This window comes from Pinus tabuliformis, chromosome X (assembly GCF_031772625.1).
Source record: "Pinus tabuliformis cultivar Carrire ecotype Pingquan chromosome X, CPIR1, whole genome shotgun sequence".
Taxonomy (NCBI): domain Eukaryota; kingdom Viridiplantae; phylum Streptophyta; class Pinopsida; order Pinales; family Pinaceae; genus Pinus; species Pinus tabuliformis.
In genome coordinates, this window is record NC_142308.1 from 1525470767 (window position 1) to 1525480564 (window position 9798).

The following is a 9798-nucleotide window of genomic DNA, read 5'->3' on the forward strand; positions in this document are numbered from 1 at the left end:
TATTTTAAAGCATATTTAGGGAAAGATAGTGCTTGATTGTCTTGTTTGTCATTAGAAAGCCTTAGCTTCTAGGGAGGTCGGTTTTGTCCGCAAAATTGACTCTTTCCGCATGACACCTAGTGACCAAATTTTGCTTGAAAACTCTTTGAAATGACAAAATTTGACCTGGACACTCTGAGACCACTTTTTAAGAGCATATTTGATCACTGGAGGAAGGCTGGAAAGACTGACACTAACAGACTCAAATCGCCCGTATCCATCACTCAGTGACTCTTGTGCAGTTTTCATCAGTAGTGCCTGGAGCCATCATCCCTCTTCACAACCTTGCTACCTCTCCTAGTCACCTCCATCTGAAATGATCATGTGTCATGGTAGACTAGGAGGTTTTGGATTTGATGTCATCTCGTCATGAGTGACTGTAGGTACAAGTACACCAACAAACATGGCAAGATGACGAATGGGATGAATGGATGGAGCACATGCAGAAGGACAGGATCACCAACAGACGAATGAACGATGCATGCAAATAGATGTGCTCACCAACAGACGAACGAATGAATATGCACCTTTGCGAACAGATGAGCCTATCAAACCTTCCAACATGAAAGCAAGGAACAACATGCCAAAGCTTCATCAAGCGAACCAAGGACCATTGAAGACTTCGCACACTTCGCCATGTGGAGGTGAAGCTGTGATACACCATGAAGACATCCATTGCCCAACAACACTAAAGCTCTACATGCACTTCAGCAACAACACGAATGTACGAGCATTGTCATGTCAATTCATGTCATGAGTCATGTCACCCACATCTCTACTATGGACTATGTTTTCAATCAATGTAATGTAACGTGGAAGTCCAAGAGACCCACATGTTGAAAAAAGAGTCTTGTAAGTCGAAAATTCATGGAAGTCAAACAATCATGAGGGTAGTCGAACAACCACAAGGGTCAATTTCACCCTTGGCTATAAATACCCCCTCATTTGTACATGCAAGGGACTTTTCACCTCAGCTCCTCCCACATAGCCAAGAGAGTTTGTTATCTTTTCTTTGAGGAGTAAGTAGTGGCTCCAACGCCCCGCACTCGGGGTTAGTGATGTATGGTGTAATGATGTGCCTTGGAACTTTCACTTATTTTAGAAGCCTGTTAATAGGTCAACACGTTTTCACACATGTATTGTATCTGTTGTAAGACTAATCTTTAACACTTATAATGCATGTTGCTTCAACCTATGTTCTACATCTGAACTATTTCACTTGTTGTAATACATAATCTATTAATGGAAATGTGTTGTATATGATGTTAACTTCATCTCGCCCATGTAGACTACTCTCCCGGACATCAAACAGACCTTTCACATGAAGCTCGCTGTAACAACCATTGCACTCGTTCAGACTCATCCGTTGAGTGTTGTACATTATCTTACCTTGTATGTTGTGACTTTCGCATCCATGTGGACTACTCCTCTGGAAGTTGTGCATGTCCTATTGTGTTGAGTGTTCCTGGACAAGTTGGGACTACATCCCAACCAACTTGGGACTCATTTTCACCCTCTCCCTTTACAGTGAAAGAACCATTGACACGAGTACACTAGCACTCACTAGGCACGCGAACCTCACTTCTCGAAGGAAAATCAGACCACTCTCCTGTTCTGACAAGCAAGACTTGAGGAAAATCCTTAAGACAATGGCAACCGAGCCATCATTACGGATGGGACTCCCACACCAAACGATGTGAGGTCTAGTTGGGACTTCATACCGGGGTGATCCCCTGAATGTTGGTGGGTCTAGCACCGTCAACATTTCTAGTGCTAGAAGGAGGGCAGCCAGTTGTACATGGCTGAAATTCACCTCAAACTCATTCATCAACCATCTGGTCAAGGCAGTAACTTGCACTCCCTCTCACCTTCATGTGACTCTGTAGTTGGTTACTCCTCACCTCCTAGAATTGAACACGAGATTTCATATCAACACCTTCGCTCTGTCCATCCCATCACTCGCTAGTTCATGAAATAATTTGGATTGATCCCAGGCATACAGTATATTCCACACACATCTAGACAGCCAAAAGCCACTCCCACATGAGTTGTTGTATCATCGGTGGAAGAAGCAGTCCTTGCCACGCTTGAAGGTCTAGAAGAATCTATTGAATACAGAGAGAAACCTCCAATCTTCCCGCAAGACGAACAAGGCACTCTTGTGATCATGGGATCAAACTCTAGTATAGGAGGCAGAGGGGAAGGCAACACAGGAGGTGGAGGTGGAGACGAATCAACAGACTCAGATCTGGAACCATCAGACTCTGAAGGAGAGGAAGAGGATGAAGAAGAAGAAGAGATCCAAATATTTAATGGATGACTCAGGGACCATTGGCTCTCCCAGTTGTTCTGCACAAGATGCCGAAGGGAGCAGAGAGAATGAACATCAAGTTCAACCCTGATAGCACGGTGAAGGCAGAAGACCACTTAGACAACTTCTGCCTACATCTGTAGACCCTTGAGGTATGTTATGATGACGTAGCATGTAGATTATTCCCATGTACCTTGGATGGCCACGTAGCTACTTGGTATCACATCCTTCTAGCCAACTCCATATAGAACTGGGGTGCTTTGAAATGTATGTTCCTTGAAAAGTTTGTTGATGACAAGACCCCAAACATGCTACTCAAATAATTGGGAAGCCTTGAGATGGAGGGAAAAGAGAAAGTGAAAGACTTCAATCAGAGGTTTATGCGTATTTTGAACAAGTTTGCAGAAAACATTAAACCTCATGACTCCATCATTGTTGACTATTACATGTCCACACTGCCAACCACCATTGCACAGTTTGTCAAGCAAGCTGTGAAGTCAGCACTTTTGGAAAGTTGCGAAGAGGCCATTGCTGTTGAAAATGACTTGCACACAATCAGAGTCATCAAGGATGACGAATCAATGAAAGACTCCAAGGATGCGAGCAAGAAGCCCCAAGCAACAATGAACAAGGGTAAAGACAAGGAAGCAACTGATATTGAGACTCTCACTCGCCTTGTCAAGAACTTGACCAATGAAATGTCCGAACTCAAGCAACGGAAAATGGACACATTTGCTAGCATCCATCTGCCCAAACAGAGGCAGGCAAACAGTTCATCAACTGGCTCATCAAGCAACAACTGGTTCACTTCAAAAACTGTGCAAAAACCTGTGTTCCAACTCGATCAGTGCGCAGATCCTAAGTTTTGTTCCTTCCACGAAGAGTATCACCCTGAGAACTCTTTTTCGAATTAGAAGCGATTCGTTAGCTCTGCCTGCAGTCATACACTTGATGTGGAAGGTGATATGCAGGAGCAGCCGGAAGACACTGACGATGACGAAGAGGTTGCACCTAATGAAACACCAAGTTCTGGGCATGTGGTGAACACATATCAATGCTCACAAGTAATCTCGAAGATGAACACCAAGAAGCAGCCCCAAAAGAAAAATGATCGTTACAATCTTAGGAGTAAAGGGGCTCCCCCTACACTTGGGGAAATGCAAGAGAAGGTGAGACTGCTGATAAAGAAGGCTGATCCACCGGCCACCTCAAAGCAACAAACACAAAGAAAGTCCGAGAAGACAGCAGTAGATAAGAGTACATGCATGAGTAGCAAGTTGCAAAACACTTCGCCAGACAACACAAACATTTGTTCTGCCCCGGACACCTCAGTGAGTCTGCCACCTCTGGACTACAACATAGCTAATGACATGAAGAAAAATCGAGTTAACATCAGTTTGTTTGAGTTAGCCAAAGTCTAGAGTGAGTGAGATATCCTGTTAAGTGTGGTTGGATAGACGGGAGTAGACAGTGCAGCCTCTACCAGCAAGGGAGCAGGCACACCTCCCGGGTCACTTTCCACTGTGCTCAATACACTCCAAATGGAAGAAGCAAACTCAGGTTTCCCCCCTTTCCTGCTTTCATTTTAAGTTTTCAATTACAATGTTCACAAATTCTTGGTTGATTCTGGTGTGATAGCTAACATCATGCCACTCTCCATTGCTAAGAAGATCAATGCACAATGGAGAAAAACATCCACGAGAATCATCCAACTCGACCAAACATTAGTACCAGCCATTGGTGAATTGTGAGACGTGATCATCTGACTATCTCATGACAGTCGAGTCCACCAATGCATCAACATATTTGTTGTGGACATACCCAAAGCATATGGCTTGCTACTCAACAGAGACTGGTCCAACAAGCTAGATGGATATTTTGCTACAGACTAGTCTCACATGTGGATTTTGTACAAGGGAAAATGCAACCAAATCCGTGTGTTATCAGAGAGGTATATGAAACACAATGTCACTCCCCTTAATGGTGAGAATAAACCATTGGCCTTTGGAGAACTCATGTTTGGCAACTACCTCCTGGAAACAACATTGGAGTGTTATCCTGCACGGCCAGCTCCAACCTCATCAGACACACAGTTGGGACTCCTTCCTTTCCAAACGGATCGTAATGAAACTTGTACAGCTTATTTTTCCGATAGTAGCAGTAGTAGCATTAGTACTAATACGCCAAATGGTCCATGTACAGATGATTTATGGGCCATGAGTCTTGACGAATCGGAAACACATTATGGCTCAAGGACCGAGTGTATCTCAGTCATCCAAAACAACAGACGATGCATGATTTCGAGTTGTTTGAAGTTCAAAGGAAAAACAACGATGTTGAGTATGAAGCTATCGTGCTAAACATACAAAGGACCAATGCTACGAATGAACAAAGCATCCTGGGAACCTATCATGATCATAAGATGGCCAACATCGATGCAATCTACACGCTGCAACAGCAACAAATATTTGACTTCTTGACCAAACAGTACCGAGATGGGTCTGCATGGGTAGATGATGACCTGAGTACACACTACATGCAAGAAATCCAACATGTGATCCCAAGTAAAGGATGAGACAAGCCATTGCAGCGAAGACCAGGTAACACATACATGTTGTTTTCACTACTTTTACAGAAAAATGGACTAACATTTTGGGTGATTGGATTACTCGCAAAGTTTGTCATCATACTTGGTTTTCTAGTTTGAATCCCGCACGTAAGTAATCCAGGAAAATCCACTTATATATTGACTTCCGAAACTTCTTCCCAAAATAAAAACAACTAACCCGTGCATCATTTGATCCCATGTTGCACGCAATACCTGAAACAGTGGTGTTGTCTTTGTAATGCCCCACTTAAATCTTATCCTACAAATTGTGTTAATATTTACATTATCTGAAAATATTGAGAAATATTGGTCTAAAATAAATTTATGATTTCCATTATTCAAATTCCCCACTTACCTTTTCAATTTGAATATTATGTAGGATATGGTCTCCTTCCATTAATTCAAAATATATTTATTCATTTCACATTCCCCAATGTACCCTCACATTTACTAAGGAGAAGACATGGTCCTCTCCATGTAATTACACTTCACATTCCCCAATGTACCCTCACATTTACTTGGGAGAAGACATAGTCCTCTCCATCTTATCATCAATATATATTTATTCATTTCACATTCCCCAATGTACCCTCACATTTACTAAGGAGAAGACATGGTCCTCTCCATCTTATCATCAATATATATTTATTCATTTCACATTCCCCAATGTACCCTCACATTTACTAAGGAGAAGACATGGTCCTCTCCATGTAATTACACTTCACATTCCCAAATGTACTTTTCAGATTTACTTGGGAAAAGACATGATCCTTTCCCATTAAATTCTCAATTTTATATTCATGTCACAATTCCAAATGTACTCCTAGCTTAGAAGAGAAGTCAACCAAGGATGGGTGAGAGTTAATGACATTAATGAGAGGTGGTTGAGGAAAGAGGGTATAAAAAGGGAAGGGGGAAGGAAGAAAAGGGGGGAAGTTGGAGTCTTGCTTAGGATTGTGGGGGTTGGTTGTGATTGTTTGGCCTTGTTATGATTTTGGGAGACCTTGGAAACCTGTGGAGGTTTCTTGGGTTGAGAGGAGGAAAGTATCATTATCTAGTTTTGCACATTCTTCTTGAGGACACACTATATCTGGTTGGACTTGGGCACGGAGGGCTAGGGAACCTGTGGAGGTTTCCTGGGCTAGGAATTTATTTCCTAGTTGGCTGGGAGGTAAATCCGGTTGGGTCGGTCAGAAGGAGCGTTCGGCTGGAGCTATAAGACAAAGGTATCATCATCAACCGCCGGAACAGGTATTTTTCCATGGATTACTCTTGTTAAGTTGATATCAATGGAATGCTCACCTTAAGTTATGTTGCTTATGATAAAATGATAAGATGTTAAATGTTTAAAGCTATGTAAGAAGGTTAATAAGCTCATTTTATTACTTTTAAATCAGCAGGAAAATAGATCTTTTAATGTATAATAGATTGAGGCTCTAATAATAGGAGTTAGGCCCTTACACATGGTATCAGGGCTTTGGTTCAAAATCTGGACCCAAAGCCTACTAAACCCGCAATTCATACTTTCCACAAGCCTCCTTGTTGTTTGATGCGAATCCCCGCCCATGGCTACTGGCCTTCACTTATGACAGGAATCCGTATTCCATTCACATTTGGTTTGACTCTGACATTTCTTCCACTAGCAAAAGCCTGATTGGTTTGACCATATTTTCAAAGGCGCGGTGTCAATACATCTAAGGATCGAGTCATTCATCGATGCAAATCGTAGTGCCGACCAACATCTCCGAGCACATGAAAGATTTTGGTTTGGAGCCCTTGGAGATGTGCTCGGATCCAGAAAATCAATCAGATTGAAGAGCAACCATGGAAAAATTATTGCTTCAACCCTGTATTAGTCAGCAACTATTATTTAGTTCAGAATGATCACTCTGATTTTCATCGCACTATTATATTTCTCACTACAACATTAAAATGGAATGCGAGATTCTTAACTTGGATTTGGTCCATGAATAGATGCATTCACTGAAACAGCGATAATTAGACGGAATGCTGGCAAATCAACAGAAATTTAGTTATTCACTGTAAAGGTCATCTCTTACTCTTGGGCTTTTAATTGATCTATGGAGGTGCACTTGAGCATTTCATCTGCAAACAAACAAGGACAGTTGACTTCCCAAAAAAAAAAAATATATAAGCCCTGATACGATAGCAATTCAAATTAAAATACAATTCTCTGCAATATGATTTGGTTTTCAATTTATATTTATAATGAATCCGTTTGTCTTGAATTTGAAGATGATTTCTGCTTACCACTTTCTTGCATTCATTGGTAACGAAGGATCCCTCGCTTGGGTGTAGAGAAATATATTCTGGATGTAAGTAGTCGTCTTTAATTTGCCGATAAACCTCTCTAAAATTATTCCTAAAATAAATTTGTAAGGGACCTTTAAGGGCCTCTTCCATGACAGCAAAGACACAGGAGATCTTTAAGTGTCTCTGCCATAAGAGCAAAGACACTTAAGGCAGCCTATTCTTTTTTCTTTTGTTTCCTAGTTACATTCTAATGTTTAAATTTGATATGATTCCTGGCTTGATTAGTGTCCTCTCATGTTCTACATCCTCTGCATTTCAACATAGTCCAAAGAAACAGGTTGATTTCCACCATCAGCGAGCCCACTAGCTTGAATATGTAACTGTGTCTTTAGAACCTCTGGTTTACATGGAGTATTAAAGTCAGGTACTCCAATCTTTTAAATTTCTAGCAATGTCATGTATTCCAACCTTTATATTTTTAGCTAAGGTTAGTTGACAAGAATAAGCCGCTAGCACTAACAATCTGTACCGACAAAGATACACCAAAGATCTCGATTACCAGGTATTTGCTGTTAAATAACTCGAAGCACTAATTCAAAAATTTAGAGATGTTACAATTGTGTTGGAGGAACGCGACATTAAAAGGAAATTCGTTGTTGCCAACTGTGGTTCTAATGTTGATTAAAATTAACAATCCACTGACGTTGCAGTAGCCATTCTTTGTCCAGATGTAAGTGTCAAATCGTAATGTCTCAGGATAGATGATTTCAAACTATTTAGAGAATAGTCAAATACATCTTTCAAAGAGTTAACTGAGCAAGTGATTGACATCTTGATTCTCAACAACATTTTGAAGTTCTTGGCAGCTCAAGAGTTTGAAGCTGCTTCTACAAAGAAAATGCCAGATTTATGGAACAGAGCTCTAAATGATATTGAGAATTACAGGTTTATAATTTATCTATAGCGACATCTAAATATGCAGAGTATAGGTTATGGTTTGCATTTTGGAAGATGCGATTTATATATTATATTGAGGAATTCTTATTACAAATATATAAGATGAAATGGGAGCTTTTATATTCTGAGAAAGTTGAAAGCTGACATAATGATTTTGTTTTGTAGTTACTTGTGACGTGAATCTGGCAACATCACTTGTTTGATTACTGATGAAATTTATTTCATGACTTTTTTTTTACTAATGCAGTATGTACAGGACCCGTGACATCATAAAGATGATATTTCCCATTTTCTGAACAGATTATATGAACATATTTGAAAGGAACAGAATTTCCTGATTTTGAGATTAACCTGGACATTGAACTTCTGAGGATATATTTGGGGATTTTCTATTTCAGGTCTCCGCAACTTGGTTTTGGTTTCCTCTCAGTGCATAGGTCCACATAAGTATTGGGCCCAACTATAGCCCTTACAATCTAGAATGTGTTTTCTGTTAGGCCCTTACAATGAACCCTTTATGGAAAGTAGTGAAGTAAAGATGTTGTCAACGCCCATACTGTTAAAGAATTTGAGATAGCAATAAAGAATATAATTTGATAGTTTTGACAACCCTTATGAAGCATCGTTGCTTATTTGTGAATCTGGCTTTGAAAAACTTTCCATAAGTTCTAGCTCGACTATTTACCAAAAAACTCGTAGTCCAGTCTATTTATGAGTTCTTTGTGTCCTGTAGTTTCTGAAGTTATGACACCATAAACCACCCCTTGATTGAGGTCTGTAGCCCTTAGTTCCCGAGCCTTTAAAGTAAAAATTTTGTTGTGCAAATCGTGCACTTTTCTGAGATGATAAAAGGAACTTGCTTTCTTCAGATATAGCAGTGTATTTGTCCTGCCATTATGAGTAATAGTAATGTACCCTTCCTCAATTTCAATGTTAGGAGTTCCATATTCTCCCATGCTACCCAGTTTAAGTTTTAACCATATGGAATTCTGGGCTGAATTCCTTGATAGAAAAAAATCACATTCTTGGTTCCAATCACATTGTTATTCTGACTATACACTACTCTTCCTCTGTCTATCATGGAATATGGAGCAGAACTCTGTTCTCCAAAGTGTATGACTACCTCGGGTTCAAAGGACTTGAAAGCCTCTGCAAGGAAATCAAAATTTGAAACATCTACTGCAACGATGTCAAGTTGTTTGCTAGAGAATTTCTTCCATCTCTTTATTCTCTTCTGAATCGAGACCATGGCTGTTAGAGACCGATCCCAAGCTTCTAGGAAAACAACCTGCGGACAAGGCTATCAACAAGCACAACTTGGTATCCTTTATTTGAGAGATTCAAAGCTCTCGCCCGTCCACAGTAACCATCCCATCCTTCAACCATTACTTTCTTACCATTTACCTCCCTCTTCCATGGCAGGGGATGTTGTTTTCACTTCTTTCTCCTTCATAGCAATAGCCCTCGGGGAAAATTTCGCAATATTTCTTCTACTGCACTGTCTTTTAAACAAAGATAAAGATAAACATTTACTGCATCCAAACAAGGCCTCTTGCTTCCAAAATGAAATAGAACTCTGCCCTCTTCTAAAGGAAATTGCATTAGCAGG